The sequence below is a fragment of the Equus quagga genome, chromosome 1 (genome assembly GCF_021613505.1).
Source record: "Equus quagga isolate Etosha38 chromosome 1, UCLA_HA_Equagga_1.0, whole genome shotgun sequence".
Classification (NCBI taxonomy): domain Eukaryota; kingdom Metazoa; phylum Chordata; class Mammalia; order Perissodactyla; family Equidae; genus Equus; species Equus quagga.
This window is the reverse complement of record NC_060267.1, coordinates 57804844-57826261: the sequence shown is the minus strand read 5'-3', so window position 1 is coordinate 57826261 and position 21418 is coordinate 57804844. Positions and strand designations below refer to the sequence as shown.

At 40.1% G+C, this 21418-nt stretch overlaps 1 protein-coding gene across 4 annotated transcripts in view; it reads right to left on the bottom strand.

Annotated features, from left to right (window-relative positions):
* Positions 1-21418, bottom strand: part of LOC124245978 (cat eye syndrome critical region protein 2) — a 160867-nt gene that overhangs the window by 138584 nt on the left and 865 nt on the right. The gene's annotated exons all lie outside the window — the stretch shown is intronic.

The window sequence follows — 21418 nt, the reverse complement described above, 5'->3', positions numbered from 1 at the left end:
GAAGGCAAAGCATAAACAACCTGGACAGTCAGAACAATCAGTCCTTTCATCTAGTTGTGCCATTAACTAGTCAAGTAACCTTGCACAGATTATTCAGTCCACATTTTCTGGTCTGCATCACTCAGTTGAGGGATGACCACCAAAATACCTTCCAGCTCTGAAATCTTTTGAGTTTACGAATCCCATCCTACTTTCTTAATTGAAATTTTCATTAATTGTAGATTCATATGCACTTCTAAGAAATAACAGAGACATCTGTACACTTCATTTACTTCCCCCAACAGTAACATTTTGCAAAACTATAATATTAAAAGCAGGATATTGACATTGATACCACCCACTAGCAATATTCAGATTTTCCCAGTTTTACTTACTAATTTACATATCTACAAGGTAAGCCATTAAGTACTCTAGGAACCAAATGTAAAATAAGCAAACAAAGAAATGATTACGGTTGCTTTTTAAATTATCCTGTACCAAGTCAACAAGAATCTACTCTTTATTTTCATCATCAAACTCCAGCTGTATCCCAGAGAAAACGGATGCAAAACTAACACACTGTAATGTTAACGCTTCTGCCACACCACTGCAACCAACTTCTGAGGAAAATCCCCTTTCACGAACCTAAAAGGAAGATTTGTCTTTTGCAATGTAGAATGATTCTCTATGCTCCAGAACTGAGCTGGGAAAAGAAGTCAGAACTTCGCCTCTAAGGGTCAGCCCACTAGACTGTTCCAGCCAAAACAGTTCCATGCAAGTAGAGAAATACCACCTATTTCTTAGAGATTAAATGAACAGCAATAAAAAGACTTCTTACACACTATCAACAAAAACATTTAGGGGCCGGCCCAGTGGCACAGCGGTTAAGTGTGCACGTTCTGCTTCGGCGGCCCGGGTTTCGCTGGTTAGGATCCTGGGTGTGGACATGGCACCGCTTGGCAAGCCATGCTGTGGTAGGCGTCCCACATATAAAGTAGAGGAAGATGGGCACGGATGTTAGCTCAGGGTCAGTCTTCCTCAGCAAAAAGAGGAGGACAGCAAAACGAGGAGGACTGGCAGCAGTTAGCTCAGGGCTAATCTTCCTCAAAAAAATAAATAAATAAATAAAATTAACTATAAAACTTCTAGAAGAAATCTTTGTAATCTTAGGTGAGGCAAAGATTTCTTAACTATGATGCCAAAACCATGATCCAAAAAAGAAAAACTGGATAAACTGGACTTCTCAAATTTAAAAATTTCTGCTCTTCAAGAGACACTGTTAAAAGAATGAAAAGACAAGCCACAGACTAGGAGAAAATATTTGCTAAGTACGTTATCTGATAAAGAACTTACATTGCGAATACATTAGGAACTCTCAAGACTCAATATTAAGAAAACAATCCAATTTCTAAAATGGGCAAAAGATTTTAAAAGATACTTCACCAAAGTATAAGGATGGCAAATAAGTATATGAAAAGATACTCAGTATAATAAGTCATTAGGTAAATGTAAATTCAAGCCACAATGAGATATAAGTACACACCTATTAAGATAGCTAAAATAAAACAAAACTAAAGAATGACAGTAACAAACGATGGATGCAGAGGAACCGAAACTCACACACTGCTGGTGGGAATACCGGAAACCACGAAACTGTTCTCCAAAGTTAAACACACATTTACCATATGACTCAATAATCCTATTCCTAGGTGTTCACAAAACATATATGTGAATGCTTAAGCAACTTTCATGATTGCCAAAACTAGAAACAACTCAAACGTTCTTCCACTGGTCAATGAGTAGATAAATAATACTGTTGGGGTTCGTCCCAACAATACATTATTGCCTGGCAGTAAAAAGGAATTAAGCGCTTAATGGTGCAATAACATGGATGAATCTCAAATATATTATGCCAAGTAAAAGACGCCAGACTCAAACGACTACATACTGTATCATTACATTTATATGACATAGACAAAACCACAGGGATAAAAAACAAATAAGAGATTGCCAAGGGCTAAAGGAAAGGGTTAATTACAAACGGGCGTGAGGAAAATTTCTTGGGTGATGAAGCTGTTTTGGTAGTGGTTATACTACTGTGAAAAGTCATGGAAATGTACACTAGAGGTGGTGGAGGGAGGGTTTTAATATATATAAATTATATATCAACAATAAAAACAGCAATTTGTTTGGAAAAACAATTTGGTGGTTTTTTTAATAAACTTAAACATACACTTACATAGGACCTAGCCATTCCACTGCCAGGTATTTACTCAAGAGAATTGAAAACATATGTCCACACAAAAACCTGTATGTGAACATACTCAGCACTTTCATGCATAATTGCCAAATCAACAGGAAAATGGATAAACTGTGGTATAGCCATACAATGGAATACTATTCAGCAACTAAAAAAATTAACCACTCATACACACAACAATATGGCTTCATCTTAAAATCATTGTGCTAACAGAAGCCAGATACAAAAAAAACACAAACTGTAAGACTATTTATACGAAAGGTTAGAAAAGGCAAACTAATCTATAGTGACAGAAGGCAGATAGGTGATTGCCTGAGACCAGAGTGCAGGTGGGAGTCAACCGCCAAGACACATAAGGAGAACATAAAAATGTTCTTTATCTTTGAAATTGTGGTAGTTACCAGACTGCATGTATTTGTCAAAACTCAAACTATACATTTAAAAAGAGTGAATTTCAGCAGTTAGGGTTTGCGTGCTCCACTTCAGCGGCCGGGGTTTGTCGCTTCGGATCCCGAGCGCAGACCTACCAACCACTTATCAAGCCATGCTGTGGCAGGCATCTCACGCATAAAGTAGAGGAAAAAGGGCACAGATGTTAGCTCAGGGCCAATCTTCCTCAGCAAAAAGAGGACGATTGGTGGCAGATGTTAGGTCAGGGCTAATCTCCCTCAAAAAAAACCAAAGTGCACTTTATTGTATTTAAATCATAGTGCAATGAAATTGATTTAAAAAAACAATTTTTCAATGAACAATCTGAAAATCAAAGAAAAACCTCCATTTACAATAGCATCAAAAAGCATAAAATATTTCAGAATAAACTTAACAAAAGAAGCACAAAATTTATACTCAGAACACTACAAAACAGTGTTCAAAGAAATTTTAAAAGATCTAAACAAATGAGAAAACATCCCAGGGGCTGGCCTGGTGGCACAGAGGTTAAGAGCGCACGTTCCACTTCAGCGGTCCGGGGTTCGCAGGTTCAGATTCCGGGTGCGGACATGGCACCGCTTGGCAAGCCATGCTGTGGTAGGGGTCCCACATATAAAGTGGAGGAAGATGGGCACGGATGTTAGCTCAGGGCCAGGCTTCCTCAGCAAAAAGAGGAGGATTGGCAGCAGATGTTAGCTCAGGGCTAACCTTCCAAAAAAAAAAAGAAAAAAAACATCCCACGTTCCTGGATTAGAAGACTTAACACTGTCAAAATGGTACTAGCCCCCAAACTGTTCTACAGATTCAATACAATCCCTATCAGAATTGCAGCCAATGTCGCTGTAGAAATTGACAAACTGACTCTAAAAGGACTCAGTATAGCATGGCCAAAACAATCCTGAAAAAGAACAAAGGAGGACTCATACTTCCAGATTTCAAAACTCACTACAAGGCATCATTAATCAAGACAGTGCAGTACTGGCACAGGATAAACATATAGATCAGTCAAACAGAATTCAGAGTCTAGAAATAAACCCATATATCCATGGTCAACTGATTCTGACAAGGGTGCCAAGACCATTCAATGGGAAATGTTCAATGGTGTCTTTTCAACAATGTTTTTTTCACCAATTGTTTTCAACAATGTTTAATGTCGTCTTTACAACAAATGGTGCTGGGACAACTAGAGAGCCATATGAAAAAGGAATGAAGTTGAACCCTTCACATCATATATAAAAATTAATGCAAAATCAAAGACTTAAATACTATACTATAAAACTGTTATAAGAAAGTATAGGGATAAATCTTCATGGATTTGGCAAAGAATTCTTAGATATAAAACCAAAAGCATCATGAGCAACAAAAGAAAAAACAGATAAACTTTAAAACTTTTGCTCTTCAAAGGACAGCATCAAGAAAGTGGAAACATGACCCACAGGAGAAAATATGTGCAAATCATATATCTGATAAGGAACTTATATCTAGGATATATAAAGAACTTTTATAACTCAATAATAAAAAGACAACCCAATTTTAAAATGGGCAAAGGATCTGAACAGATATTTCTCCAAGAAAGATATACAAATAGCCAATAAGCAAATGAAAAGATGCTAAATATCATTAGTCATCAGGGAAATGCAAATCAAGACCACATTTAGATAGTCCTTCACACCAACTAGATGGCTAGACTCAGAGTCATATAACAAGTGCTGGCAAGGATGTGGAGAAACTGGAACCCTCATGCGCTGGTGGGAATATAAAATGGTGCAGCCTCTTTGGTAAACAGGCAGTATCTCAAATGATCAAACAGTTACCATACGACCCAGCAATTCCACTCCTGGGTATATACCCAAAGAACAAAAACATATGATCAGACAAAAACCTGTACACCAATACCAATGTTCAAAGCAGTATTATTCATAATAACCAAAAAGTAACAGTAACTTACATGTTCATCAATAGGTAAATAAAATATAGTATATCCATACAATGGAATATTACTATTCAGCTATAAAAAGGAATGAAGTACTGACACTTGCTACAACATGGATGAGTCTTGCAAGAACTATGCTAAGTGAAAAAAGCCAGTCACAGAAGACCACATACTATGAGATTCCATTCATCGTGAAAACTCATAAAAAGGGTATCTATAGAAACAGAAAGTAGATAAGTGGTTTCTTATGGATGGGGGCAGGGGGAGATAAAGCAGTGATAGCAAAAGGATAAGGGGGTTCTTTCTGAGGTAATGAAAATGTTCCAAAACTGACTGTGACCGACTGCACCTATTTGTGAATATACTAAAAAATACCAAATTAAACACTTTAAATAGGTGGATTCTATGGTATATGAGTTATATCTCAATAAAGCTATTATAAAACTGTCCAATCACTCTAATCCACATAAGCATAATATACTGATTTCTTAAAGAATTTTATTGCGTTTAATACTTTGATTTCAAAATAATATGGGAGACCACACAAACTTATCTTTATTTAATTCCTTTCTCCCAAATGATGCTGTTATAATATCCTTATTATTCAAAATCTAAAATGAGAAAAAAAATTAACAATAATTACCAGTTGTTGAAATCTACTTGTGCCAGGCCTTCATATGCCTTAGCTCATTCAAATTTCATCATAACCCTATAGAATAAGCAACAAACTTGCCAGTGACGAAGCTGAGGTTCAGACCTTGAGTACAGCCTGAACTGGTGCCAGTGTTATTCCAATAAACTCTTTTTCTCTTATTATTTCACTTAATGTACTTGCAGCTTAAAATTTAAATCATCTTACCAATTCTTCCCTATTACTAGGATAAATGGGTTGGCTTCAACTTGTTTCAGAACTCTTCCCCTAACAGCAAACCACAAAGTGTGAACCAGGATAGAGGTATGGAGCAACATCTATGAAAGTCATTGTGGGGACAAGTGAGGATGTTTGAATATGGACTGTTTACTAGATGTTATTATAAAATTATCGTTAATTTTCCTAAGTGTGAGCATGCTAGTGTGGTCATGTGGGAGAAGGTCCCTATTCTTAGGAAGTGCATGCTAAAGTATTTTGGGGGTAAATTATCATCACCCTGCCAACTTACTTTCTAATGGTTTAGCATAAAACTCACATAAAGCTACTGTGGTAAAATGTTAACAACTGGTGACTCTAAAGTAAAAGGGTATGCAGGGATTTCCTTAAACTTGTCTTGGAACTTCACTGTATGTTTGAAATTTTTCCAAGTAAAAAGAAAAAATGAGATCTGAAGCTTTAAAAGATTATTTCACTTTGTGAATCTTGTTTATCAATGTTCATCCACTTTAGATGAAATTTTCAAGAAAACAAATTTTTTAAAAAACTATATTCTTATCAGATACTAAAAACAATTTTGAATCAAACACTTAAACTCTACCAATGAAAACTACGAATGCCAAGTTATAAAAGTAAAAGGAATGACAGAATTTGAAAATATCTATTTGGCAACTATGATGTAATGACTTAGGCAAAGAATCACACATGGATTAAAATTACTAATGGGTGAAATTGCAATGAAAAACAGGATGGTTACATAGTATTTCTCCACCAGATATGTATTAATTATAAGGGAAAAACAGTAACTTCACAGTGGAGAGACCTGGCAGACACCACCTAAACCAAGTGATCAAAATTAATAATACCCATCACCACCAATTATGGGACCAATGGGCATCTGACTTCTGATATGATGCACAAAAGACACAACACCACTTCTTTAGCACTCCTGCCAAAAACACAGGACCTGAATCTAATCATAAGGGTATATCCAACAAACTCAAATTGAGGGACAGTCAATAAAATGTACTCTTCCTCAAAAGGTCAAGATCATGAAAGACAAAGACTGAAAAACTGCTCTGGATTAAAGGGGCCTAAAAAGACCCAACAACTAAATGCAGTGCATGATCCTAGACTGAAAACCTGAACCAACAAAAACAATTTCTAAAATAATACTATATTGGAAATTCATTAAAAAATATATAACATATATATTAACATTACTACGGGGGCCGGCCCCATGGCCAAGTGGTTAAGTTCGTGTGCTCTGCTTTGGCGGCCTAGGGTTTCGCCAGTTCCAGTCCTGGGCAGAGACATGGCACCACTCATTAAGCGACGCTGAGGCGGTGTCCCACATGCCACAATAAAAAATACACAACTATGCACCGGGGGCTTTGGGAGAAAAAGGAAAAATAAAAAATCTTAAAAAAAACAAAACAACATTATCAGGTCAGCTGGCAATATTTGCTATAGGTATAATATTATCCACAGATCTTACTCAGTATTAATTTCCTGATTTTGATAATTGTACTATGGTTATGTAAGAGAATGTCCTTGTTTTTAAGGCATAAAAACACTGCAATGTTTAGGGATGAAAGGGTATCATGTCTGCAACTTACTCTTAGAAAGTGCAGAAAAAATTATTATATAGGTAGAAACGGATGGATGGATGGGGACAGAGGAAGAGTGGTGAGGAGAGAAGCGGGAGGTAATGATAAAGCAAACAGGGAATCTGGGTGAAGAGGCTCAGGAATTCTTTGTACTAATTGTACAATTTCTCTGCAAGTTCGATATTATTTAAAAGTAAAGGGGCCAGCCCCACGGCTGAGTGGCTAAATTCACGTGTTCTGCTTCAGTGGCCCAGGATTTTGCCGGTTCAGATCCTGGGCGCCGACATGGCACCACTCATCAGGCCATGCTGAGGTGGCATCCCACATGCCACAACTAGAAAGACCCACAACTAAACTACACAACTATGTTCTGGGGGGCTTTGGGCAGAAGGAGGAAGGGAAAAAAAAAAAAAAGACTGGCAACAGATGTTAGATCAGGTGCCAATCTTTAAAAACAAAAACAAAAATAAAAATAAATGTTTAAAAAGTTCCAGCCAGTATTATAGTCAAGTGGGAAAATAACAAAAGTAATTAATTCCTAAAAGATATTGACAAATTCTCAACATAATTTAATTAAAAGAAAAAAACTGAATTTCTCTCACTCCTAAAATGTCATTGTTTCCTAACTCAGTACTCTCTATAGTTTTGCTTAAGGCTCCTTTTTAATGTCACAAAAATAGCTAAAATTTAGTCTCACCTACCTTCAGATAGGCCCCTAAATAATCTGCACTAGACAACAATCCTCTGTCACTGACACAACCATTCAGTTCCTTTACCAATGAGTGTCTTGCGTTTTACTGAAGTCAAGCTTCTTAAGCTCAGGTCTGGGCTCTACCACCTGCTGGCCGTGTGACCGTGGGCAAATCACTTCACCTATGTACCTCAGGTTCCTCGTGTACAGACTGCCTACCTCGTGGGGGAATTAAAAAGAATAGGTAGAAATAAGTCAGACAGAGAAAGCCAAAACCGTATGAGTCCACTCATATGTGGAAGACAAAAAAACAGTAACAGGGCCAGCCCCGGTGGCCTAGTGGTTAAGTTCAGCACGCTCTGCTTCAGGAGCCCAGGTTCGGTTCCCGGGTATGGACTACATCACTGTGTTAGTGGCCATGCTTTGCTGGCAGCCCATATACTAAAAAATAGAGGAAGACTGGCACGGACGTGCGAATCTTCCTCAGCAAAACAAAAACAAAAATAAAAGAACAGTAACAACAAGCACACACATAGACACAGAGAACAGACTGGTGGTTACCAGGGGGAAGGGGGCAAGGGGGAGGACAAAAGGGGCAAACGGGCACATTTGTATGGCGACGGATGGCAACTAGACTTTTGGTGGTGAACACGATGTAGTCGGAATATAAAGATGTACACGGAATATAAAGAGGTACACTTGAAATTTACATAATGTTATAAACCAATGTTACATCAATAAAAATAATTTTTTAAAGAATAAATAGCAAAAAAACAAACAATCTGATTAAAAAGTGGGCAGAGGATCCGAATAGACATTTTTCCAAAGAAGACATACAGATGGCCAACAGGTACATGAAAAGATGAGCAACATCACTAATCATCAGGGAAATGCAAATCAAACCCACAATGACATATCACTTCACAGCTGTTAGAATGGCGGCTATCAAAAAGACAAGAAAGAAGTGCTGGCGAGAACGTAAAGAAAAGGGAACCCTTGTGCACTGCTGGTGAGAATGTAAATTAGTGCAGCCACTATGGAAACCAGTACGGGGTTTCCTGAAAAAATTAAAAATAGAAATACCATATGATCCAGCTATTCTACTTCTGGGTATTTATCTGAAGGAAATGAAAACATTATCTTGAAAAAGATACCTGCATCCCCATGTCATTGCAGCATTATTTACAATAGCCAAGACATGGAAGCAACCTAAGTATACACTGACGGAGAGATAAAGAAAATGTGGTATACACTCACATACACACACACACAGGAATATTATTCAGCCATAAAAAAGCAGGAAACCTGCCATTTGCAACAATATGGATGGACCTTGAGTACATTATGCTAAGTGAAATAAGTCAGACAGAGACAAATGTTGTATGATCTCACTTAACGTGTGGAATCTAAGAAAAAACTCATAGAAAAACATGTCAGATCTGTGGTTACCAGAGACAGGGAGGGGGCAGGAAAAGGGTGAAAGCAGTCAAAAGGTACAAACTTCTAGTTATAAAATAAATAGGTCCTGAGGATGTAATGTATAGCACGGCAACTGTAGTTAGTAAAACTGTATTGTACATTTGACAGTTGTTGAGAGGACATCTTAAAAGTTCTCATCATAAGAAAAAAAAATCTGTAACTATTGTAGTGATAGATGTTAATTAGACTTACTGTGGTGGTCATATGGCAATAAACACAAATATCGAATCATTATGTTGCATGCCTGAAACTAATATGTTATATGTCAATTATATCTCAATTAAAAAAAAGAACAGATTAGTTGATGCATGAGGAAACACTTGAAGTAGTGCCTGGAGCACCCATCGTGGGCACCAAATTCACGTTAGCTTTTATCACAAAATGAAAGATAAAATATGACTGTGAGGAAAAAGCAACACTTAAAATTTCAAATATAGGAAGTAAGAGAAGTCTAATGATTAAAAAACACTAATCCTATCCTGGGGGAAAAAGTCTTTCTGTTCATAATTTCTACGATAGTAAATAACTAAAAATAACCTTACTGCCCCATAGAGGACTGAGTAAATAAATCAGAGTATGAATACTCTGCAACCATTAAAAGTCATAATATATGTGATAAAAGGGCATTCTGTATCATGTAATATTATTAACTAAATAAAACAGGACTCAAAAGAGTATGTAAAAGTATGATCCTATGCTTATAAAATATTTAATATATGCACATAGAGAGAAGCAGGAAGTGTGCCACTCTTTGGGGGGCAAGGAACACAGCCTCCCTCAGATACTTGCAGCAGGATATACACCAACGGCCGGGAGCTGCAGCCTTCCTGCGAATTCTGCTCATAGCTGGTTCTCTCTGTTTCTGCTCCCTCACATGCAAGAATTTGGCTTACATCGTGGCTTTTCACTATGACCTTGTAGCTGCTTTTCCACACTAACTCAATAATCCTCGTATTTCCTAGGTTACACTCCCGAGAACAGGAATCTGATTGGCCCATTTCATCTTCTCTTGCAAGATATGTTAGACTACTAGCCAGGATATAAATTTATTTGATCCAGAAGGAGGGAGAAGGGGTAAGGAGCAGGGAGAGCTGACAGATAACCTCCAAAATTTTTTGCAAGCCGGTGGGGAGATGAGACAAACAAACAAAAACCACCTTTCTGTTAAGCTGTACCTTCCCCAAGCATGGGGAACCTGTATTAGACAGAACACATAACCTTAAGGCCTGGCTATCTTATTTGCGCATAAATTCCCATTACAAATGCATCAAAGAGTCCCAGGAAGTAGTAGAATCATTAAATACTTAACAGAGAGAAACTAAAAAAGCTGAAGTATTCCAAACAATCTATAGTTAAGTAAATCTAACATCCTAATGATAAAAAGGGTATATCTGAGTGTCCAGATTTCCATTTTCATTTTACTACACAGGAAGCTCAAACACTGAGCAACTGACAATCGCAGGGTGGGTAACGAGCACTCCTCCCACAATCCAATCCGAGGGGAACAGAAGAAACAGGGGGACTGCCAGTATAACACGTGGAGTAGAGTCTGGCAAACAGGCTGGGTTTTCTTTTGAAAAGGGGGAAGCAGTCCTACAACTGACCACCTCAGTAAAGCACTAAAATGTTAACCATGCACCGGCTGGGATTTCTTTTTATAACAGTTACATATTATTTGCAGAAAAAAAAGTTTCTTTTAAACAGTTCTTTCTTTTCCACTATTCTCATAAGCTTCCTCTGAGAGCTCTTCTCCTCTCTCATTCCAGGAGAGCACAGTCTTAGCTTTCCCTCTTCCTCTTTCGAACAGCTTTCTCTGAAGTCATCTGTGACCTCTCCAAATCACCAACTCAATGGCTGTTTTCAATTGTAATTTCCCGTACTCACCCGCATCACTCAGCAATGCAGGCCTCAGAGCTGCGGAATCCATGCTGGGACCACCTGCAGTGCCCTTACTGAGTGCTCAAGGACATCCTTCACTCAGCCTCCGTACTTGCCAGGAGCCACTTACCACAGGATAGTCCATAGGGTTTTTAGGTCGCTGTTAGTACAACTTTCAGTTACTTGCAGCCAAAAAACATCCTTAACTGACACGGCCTTCTCTATGCATCCCAACACTGTCGGTCATCTAGTCCTACCCACTCTTCAATAATGCCCGTGATGATGTCCTCCTGCTTCCACTACCCTCAGCATCTCACACCCATTCCACCCCAACAGTTAAACTTTCTTCCTCCACTCTGTTCTATCCCAGCTACCAATACCACATTTAATTTAAAATATTGAGTACATAGGACATTCTTAGTCTCAAATTTTGATGTCATTCTTATCTAAAACTTGAATGCATGAACAAAAATGATTAATACTAGTGAGCCTAGCATTCAAAGCCTGCAGCGATGTCCCACCTACAACCTCCCGCCCTTGTTTTTCTATCAGCCCTCTGATCTAGCTTGCTATACTGACTTACTCACCATGAGCCTCCAAGGCCTGCCTTCCCCAGGAAGCATTTCATTCGTGATCACTGCTTGCCTCTGACCTCCTACAGCCATCATGTCCTCTACTACTTGCCTGGCACACAACATAGGTTTTACACTATCACTGCCACCCACCCACCCCATTTTTTATTTAACATACTCTAATTCCCCATGACAGAAGGAGAAAAACAACCCTATCACATACCTCTACAACCTTAGTATTAATAAAGATGACAGTAACAGACAGAAGGGAGACTGACCAGGATTTGAGATTTCCCCCTTTTTTTTTGGCGAGGAAGATTGGACCTGAGTTACCATCTGTTGACAATTTTGCTCATTTTGCTTGAGGAAGATTTGCCCTGAGCTAACATTTGTGCCAATCTTCCTCTATTTTGTATGTGGGACACCTGCTACAGCATGGCTCAATGAGCAGTGTGTAGGTCCATGCCTGGGATCTGAACCCAGAAATCCCAGGCCACTGAAGCGGAGCATGTGAACTTAATCATGATGCCACCAGGCCAGCCCCAAGATTTTCCTTTTCTTTTTAATTCCACTATTACTTTAAAGAGTTGCATGTTACAAAAATCCAAGTACAGTTACTGGTAATGAAGATGGGCTCCATCACTGAAAGTGATGAAAATCTAGTGTTACGAAGACAGAGATATCCTCAACATCAATTAGAACATTCGGCTCCCAATCCCCAAGATACTGTAATGAGGGCTGGGTGCCTGCTTTAACGACACAAGAGAAAATGGGGAAGAAAAGTCTTTCAGAAACAATGTGAAAAAAATAGTAAGTTTGTGTAGGATACTAACCCAAATCAGTCTAAGAGTGGAAAAAAATTCAAAATTAAATCCTTTAATTATGGCAACAGGTGAAAGTTTTCTCTAAATCGCCTTTCTCCCATATGACAGTGTATCCTGAACAAGGAACTCCAGGACACTGACTATAAAAATTGTCTTCCACACCTAAAAGAATCAGCAAACCACCTTTCAGGCAGACTGAAGAGACACAATGGGAATGGGAGAGAGAGAAGACTTGCTAAAGAAGTGGATCTGTTAGCTTAACACATTCTCTGTCAGGCAAATCAACTGTTCTTAGCGCCATTGTTGCTGAAACAATGGACACTCAGGGAAGGAGTGTTTGGTAAAAGGAACTGGCCCGGGAAAAAAACTCTTGCAGTCAACCAGACTGCTTAACGACATTCTCAATTATAAGAACTTATTCCATTCTCAGGAATTATTAATTGGAGGTGATTTAAGTTTCAACTTTGAAAACATGCAGTGGTCAGTGTAATTGTGACCCTACCACTTCCTCTATTTTCACTTATTTTTGGTGGTTATGGGTGGGGGGTGGAGCACAGAAGGGTGCACACAGTCTGTTGTCACAGCCATTCACACATTTCATGTGTGCCTCACATGCCTCAGTGACACATGCCAAGTCAGGCAGTTACTCCAGCAAACCCACCCGAGGGATAAGCAGACCCAACTCAGCTCCTTACAGAGTCTGGGCTGTAGAATCAAAGCTGAGAGCTGACCATAACAGTGTGAAACTTAGAAGAACATGACATCACTTAAGCCAGCCAAATAGCTATCATAAAGGTCACGTGAGGTCGGGGGCCTTCAACGGGAGAATGAAACACTGTCTTCCATATATTTTTACATAAACCATATTACATTTTAAATGGGTGTGGACAATAAGTACAAAACAGCACATAAGAGAATTATTCTGAGGGGTCATTTGTCCTCCGAGAGAAGAGAAAACAGCTTTTGGCTGCAGAGTGACTGACTTCACATCAATTTATTTATACAAATTCTGAGATTTAATACTCTGATGCAGGCCAGAAATTCTACTCCTCCTCTACCACAGCCCAAAACAAACCCTAGAATATCAGAAGACCTACTCCATTGTTGGAGGAGAAAAGGTGGTCAGGCCTTGGTTCCCAGCCAAAAGAGATAAAGAACAAAAAAATAAGGTGCTGGAGGGCCAGCCCCATGGCATAGTTGTTAATTTCCCACGCTCTGCTTCAGTGGCCCAGGGTCCATAGGTTCAGATCCCAGGCGCAGACCTAGCACCATTCATCAAGCCAGGCTGTGGCAGCATCCCACATGAAAGAGAGGAAGACTGGCACAGATTTTAGCTCAGCAACAATCTTTCTCAAGCAAAAAAGAGGAGTGGCAACAGATGTTAGCTCAGGGCCAATCTTCCTCACCCAAAAAAAAAAAAAAAAAAAAGAGGCACTGGGCCACTGTGGGGACCAAATACCCCAAGACAGCAAAGAGACGGACACTTTTCAGTGAAAGATCTTCACAAGCCACAGATAAATTACGACATACCCTTGAAGCACTACAGTATCTTTCTTCCAAGAAGCTCAAAGCCCTTCACAGTGCATTATTTACCATCACAACAGTTTTTTCTCCAAACCAAAATGAAATCTATTTGAATCCATGAAATATTTTGCCATACTTGCATAAGAGAAAAATCCAATGGGAGAGATCACTAAAAATATTTACAGCAACCTAAAGAAAAGTTCTGTGGTTGGTGTATTCTAAATTGAAACTTCTGACGGGCTAATAAACTTTATATAACTGGATATATACACCTGTTCCAAATATGCCTGCACACATGTGCGCAGACACACACACACCCCTTTAACTTAGGTAGCCTGAATTTTGACCTGGTCATGACTAACCCCCCCCCCCCCCCGTCCACCACTGCCTAATGCTTGAGGGAGCTGTCCAGAAGATCCTGCGCCCCGACAGGCAGCGGCCTCCGTGGAAGCCAGCCTGAGGCTTTGGCGCAGCACCCCCTTCCACGACAGCACGGCCAGCCAAGCCCTGCCTGAGGGAGGCCTTTCTCTACTGGACCCAGTTGACTTCACATCTCCCTCTCAACTGCCCCCAAACCACTCTCCTTCCCTTAAATGACTCCCCAGAAAAGGAAGAAAAATTAACAAAACATCTGTTTCCCAGGTTTCTGACATGTGCAATTGCTAATGACGTGCACATCTGGGAGCAACTTTAACTTCCTCCAATTTCTATAAACACAAATATTAAAAGGTTTGCATTTAGGAAAAAAGTCACTATCAGAAGGAAAAACTCATCTACCTCATATACAATAGTCCCCTTATCTGCGGTTTCGCTTTCCGCAGTTTCAGTTACCTGGGGTCCAAAAATATTAAATGGAAAGTTCCAGAAATAAACAATTCACCAGTTTTAAATTGCACAGCATTCTGAATAGTGCGATGAACTCCTGCGCTGTCCTGCCTGGGACATGAATCGCCCCTTTGTCCAGCGCATCCACGCTGTATACACTACCCACCCGTTGGTCACCTCCTAGCCCTCTCGGTTATCAGATTCACTGTCTCAGTATTGCAGTGCTTATCTTCAAGTAACCCTTATTTTATGTACTAAAGGCTCCAAAGTGCAAGTGATGCTGGCGACTCAGATTTGTCAAAGAGAACTTGTTGTTGTTAATCTCTTACTGTGCCTAATTTATCAATTAAACTTTATCATAGGTATGTATGCATAGGAAAAAACACAGTATCTATAGGGGTCAGTAGTATGCATTTTAGGCATCCACTGAGGGTCTTGGGATGTACCCCCACAGACAAGAGGGGACTACTGTACAGTGTACCTTCTATACAATGATCAACACTTATGTCTCTTCCCTATTTACACCCTAAAGTGGTGATTCTCAAGCAGGGCGATTTTGGCCCCCCAGGAGATATGTGGCAATGTCTAGAGACATTTATATTTGTCATGACCAGGGGTGCTACTGGCACTTAGAGGGTAGAGCCCAGGGATGGTGCTGAACATCCTAAAATGCATGACAGCTTCTCACAACAAATTCTTACTTGGCCCAAAATATTACTAGTGCTGAGGCTGAGAAACCCTGAGCATTAAAGAAACCCACGGAATCCTGAGCTCAATATTATCAGCCCACAATTCCTTTCTCCATCGTAAGAACTATTGAAAAAAAGACTTTCCTAAGTTTCCAAGTATAAACTGATTAACATTTGTTAGAGGCTAGTGTAGAGAAGATACAATGACAAGGAACAGCATCCCCTGAAATATGAAAATATGGGGAGACAAGAGCTATCTGAAAACGCCAGCCAGAAGCTGGAACTGGAACTCACACACAGTTCTACATATGAATGAAATGAAATATAAGTGAACAAACAAAACTGAAGGGAAAACAAGAGAATTCAAGAACTTCATCCTCCAGAATTCCTCATAGTCTCAAAATCTTAGCTCAGTTTGAGGACCTTGAAGACAGTGAAAAATGTCAATCTTCAAGCCATGAAAGCTACTTTCAAAGCAGCGTATTTACAGACAAGATTTCCACAAAAAGACAAATCAATATAATCCACAAACACATCAAGTATGGATTTGCAGCTTTCACTTGGTACAAAATTAATTTGTAAGACAAATCCTAGCGGAGCCTAACATAGCTCATAACCTCGATCCTAACCAGTAAGGTTGGTGATTTTCTCAATCAGTTAAAAGAACTAATGCATGCTGAGAAACATCCTAGAATCACAGAGCTTTACACCCAGGAAAACCTAGGAATCATCTAGGCTAAAATTCCCATTTCACAGATGGGGCATCTGAAACAAAAGTGATCTGCCTAAGATCAGAACTCCAGGTAAAGACAGAGGTGGGCCCACAATCCAGGCTTCTGGCCCTCTCTGCTTGATCCCTTTTGAAAATACGTTCAATCACATCAACTACATGGAAGACCACACAGTTAGAAGCTGTGCGCTTCTGTCCACACTGAATTGCTACCTGAACCACCCTCTGTACTTGGGGTTTCCCAGCACTCTGCTCCTCATTCCTACCGCTTCCACAGCACAAGAATCCAGCACCGGGCCTCTCCTGACCCAAGGGCAGATGGCTGGCCATACTGAGTGCTGCCAGGTTGTATTTTAGGCTATCCTAACTGTGTTCCAGAAAACTAAGCAAGACCAAATTGAACTTCCGTCGTAACGCAAGCCAGATGCTAACACAGGCTTTCCTTCAGAGGAGAGGGTACGGCCGTGTCTACAAGGGCAGAAGCTCCAAACTACCTCCTTGAAGCTTCACATGACAGGTAAAAAAGGGAAGCAGCAGCAGCCTTTCCCTTCAAGAAGCTGGTATAAACAGAAAGAGATCCAGCGTTCACTCTTGGAGAGTGACACTCTGACAGAACATTCTCCCCTTTTAGGATGTCAAACTGCATAAAGATCTGTCCCTCTGTAATTCACATCCTGTTCCTGAGCTTTCCTCCTTCAAGGAGGAGCAGATCCTCAATCTTTAGAAGACATTTATCATCTGGTATCTTACATTAAATAGACTAGTGTGGCAAACTACTAATTTTTAAATTATACATCTCTTCTCTCCTTCAGTCCTGCTCAAATGCCATCTTTCCAGTGAGGCCATACCTAATCGCCCTATTTTAAATAGCAACATCCAACCCCCCTCCACCTGGCCCTCCCTGGGCCTCTATCCCACTTTATTTCTTGTCACCTTCTGACACAGTGTACTTAACCAATTTGTGTACTGTCCTTCCACTAAAAAGAGAGCAGGCATTTTTTATATTATGTCCACATTTGTACCTCCAGCACTTAGTACACTGTGCCTAGCAAATAGGAGATGCTCAATCAATGTGTGCTGAAAGAAAGAAATGAAATCATGAACTTGTCCTCCATACTTAGTTCAGCCAAAGTTATAAAAGGAGCTTCTATACCCCACATTATTAAAAATAGGTCTGCATTGTGGAATCTCGGCCATTACTTAACAGGTCTACCCCTTCATCTTATACGTAATGAAAACTGAAGTGGAAATAGTGTGATGTAGTAACAGCGGCATAGAATTTGATATCAAAGAACCTGAGATTCAGGTGAGGGTCTGCATGTAAGCAACTTAGCCTGGCAAACTTCCCACGTCCTCATCTGTAAAATGAGGACAAGTCCCACCTCACGGGGATGGTTAAAGATGGCTACGGATAAAATAACACTTGGAAAATGTAACAAAAAGGCACTATATGAGCGTCATTTATCACTAGGCTATTCTGACCTGCTCAAGGTCACACAGCTAGTTAGTGGCACAACTATTACAAGAACTCAAATTTCCTAATTCCTAGTCCAGTGCATCTTGTGTCATGAAACTCAGCTTCTCGTTCCCCCATTCAGGGCCAACTTACTCTTTCATCTTACACTTACTCTTTCAAGGGATCAGGGCCTCTTAACCTTTGTATGGTTGGGGACCTCTTTCAGAATCTGATGAAAGCGACAGGCCCTCTGCTCCAGCGAAGTGCATATCCGTACACAACACAAAATCTCCTGTGGCTCACACACAGGCCCCAGGCTTCGGAACCACTGGCAGGACTGATACACTACTAAGTCACTCTCGGCAGTTTTTATTACTTCTTTTCAAGCTTAGTAATTCATGCCTTGGTGCTCCTGTTCAAGGGGTTGGATCAAAAAAACACCAAGGGCAGAATTTGGGAATCTGCACTAAAGATACTGCCCCTAGATCATCATGCTGATTAGGTAAGGGACTCGAACCACATACAACCACAGCCAGCAAGGGGAAACAAGGCAGGCAAAGAACTGACTACTCAAAGAGAAGCAGCGCAGGGATAAGGGAAGACAGGACAATCAGATTATTTTCATCATTCTGCTACGATACAAACCGTTCAGATAATTCTACATGACCATTTTCAAAGAGCCACCCAGAGGTACCCCGTTCTCCTCTTCAGAGAAAACATGCCCCAAATGTTTGTGATGGGCCTCTGCCCCAACCCCACACCCATCATGATTACCTCCAGACCAGATTTCTGAAAATGATTCCATCCTCCCTCACCTTACTTTGGTCAAGTAGGACACTCGATTCACTGTAAAGATCACCTGGCTAGGGAACAAAATCAGTGTCAAATCTTCGAGGAGGTCAATTCACCCTTCTTCATTTCTAAAATCAGGACAAAATTTAACCAGCCTAACCCACGGGAATGTTAAACAATTATAAAATACTTGATTTAAATGAAGTGGTTCTGAAATATTAACAGATAATCTTCTGAGGCAAAGGAGTTGAGTTACAAGCTTCCTTGGTAATCTCCCAGTCTGATGTTAAGCACGTAGTGCTTAACAGTACCAACTACTGCAGTCATTAATCTACTGTTGTCCAACCATACCTCAACCTCCTCATCTGAAAAATAAAAACAACACCTAATCTAGGCACAAATACACTGTGAGCGTATTTGGGAACTTCTAAATATGTTAACAGTTAATAGCTTTTATCCCTAAGCGGTAAGACACAACGTTAACAGTTAACAGCTTTTATCTTTAAGTGGTGATTATGGTCGAGTTTAATTCTCTTATATTTTGGTATAATTTTCAAGTTTTATATAATGTTTATGTATTATTTTTTAAACCAAAAATTCTGAACAACATAAAGCATTATCTATACATTTAGAAGTTCTTGGTCTGAAGATTACAGAACCCCTGTTTGGGGAGAGAGAAACATACAAGTCCCTAAACACATTCTAAAAACAAGAATTAAGTATACCTACTCTTCTAAATAAATCCTATACATTCAAGGTTGATTAATAGAGTAAGAACTTTTTTTTTACATGCAAAAATAAAAATACCCACACTTTGGGGATCAGTTCTCTAAGTGGGAGGTTTGCAGTATGAATCCGCCCTGCCCTGCTCCTATCTAAGAGATTGCTTCACTTTAGATAAATAGAAGCCAAGTCCTTGAGGATTCTGCTTCCTAAATTTTCTATAAATCCACGGGTTCAGTTCCATGGTCAAGGGTAAAAATGTGATCCTTCCCACGTGCGAAAACTGGAGTCCTAAAAAAAGCTAATATACAACTTCTACCACTTGGTATTATTCATCATTTCTAGCTTTTAAAATTGCAGTAAAGTAAGACTGTAGGGCCCTTCCAGCTGGCCTCACAGGTACAACTCAGCATTAGAACTGTTTTGTTTTCTTTTTAAGAAGGTCTTCCACTGTATCATAAACTCTAACCAAGGGACTGTTTCTCAAACTGTTAGGACAGTAAACTATTAGATTAAAAAATCTTCGAGGCAAAATAAAAATAAATTATTTATACTTAAGAGAATCAAAATGGATAATGTTTTCAGTGACTTCTGCAGTCACTCAGTTAAATATGCTGGAAGCCTAAAAAATAAATTTGAAATTTTTAACTTCTGATAACTACTGAAAACTTGAAGTTAAAACACCCCTTAGAGGAAAAGGATTATACAATAGGTGCAGAGGTAAAAAGTCACTATCGTTTGTTATCCATCTACTGAACATCTCCAAATAAAAACAGATATGGGTAGCTATCAAAACAGATTCTCGATGTTCATTCACGGTGCATGTATTTCAATAGCACACACTCTAACAAGTGTCACTTCCAAAAAACACGCCCATCAAAAGAGAAGGCAGTCATCTCAAATAGGCCTGAGATTATTCACCTGTAACAAGAAGGACTTTTCGTTTCTGTTATACATACAAATTTGACCTCTTTGATCAGCTTACATTTCCTTTAAGAATTAAACCAGCTAATACTTAGAAACCACAAGTTTATTTCTCAGAACATAAAACAAATTATTTATGGATTATTCTAGATTATCTGTTAACAATTTATGGCAAAATGAGTTACCTGTATTTTTCCATCAACAAAATGGGAACATACGGATTTTGAAAGATACGTTTCTCCACAGTATTTTTAGATCGGATCCTTAGACTCTAAATCTGTAATTCAGCATCACCTCAACTTTATTATCTTGCAAGGAAGAAAATGGGCTAGGAGCAAGTTTACCAGCACCCAAGATGGCATTGTCAGAAGCAACACCTCCTACAAGAGCCACCATTTTGAGCAGCAGGATATAATTTAACTACTCACGATTTTACACCAACTAAAGGAAAACACAAGAGTATCAGAATAACTGTTGAACATCTCTCGACTTTTAGCATTCCCAAATTTTTAATTCCTGTGGCCCTGTTTCTCTTCTTCAGTCAATATAAACAGTTCTCCCACTAAAATTTTTAGTTAAAAACACGCCTGTTCCAGTCACGTTCAAACTCTGAAAACAAATGCTCTGGGGCTCCCTAAAATGCCCACCCCCTGCCCCGGACGCAGGAGCCTGCGATTTCCTCACATGGCTTCCCCGGCCCGGCAGCCAGCGAGCGGTCCCACTTCATCAGCCTGCATTCCTCCTCACCCGCCCCTCTACCTTTTGATCTTTTTATTTTCCTCGATTTCATCAACTCCTCAACAAGAGCAAGTTCCCACACTTCATTCATGTGAGAAGCAAATATTTCCGCAAACACTACTGAATCTAAAAATAAAGGTGAGGTAAAAATCTGAGGAGTAAACGAATTCAAACCAATCCGAAAATGGCAGAAAGTAAGATGGGGCGGAGGGCGACGACGACGGTTCGCCGCTGCGGAAGGGATTCTCCTCTGGATTACTCCTTCGGCGGACTCGTCGGCGGGGCTGGAGAGGAAAGCCCACCGACAGCCTCTAGCCACCTTTGTCCAAAGGCAGAAAGTGGGAAGTCCCGCACGTCCCGGCCCCGGCGAGCGCGCGCCCCGCCCCGCCGACCGGCCCGGGGCCGCACGCCCCCGCGAGCACCGGCGGAGGACGCCGGCGCCGCCCCGACTCCGCCGCCCGCCGCCTCCGGGACGCGGCTCCGGCCCGGCCCTC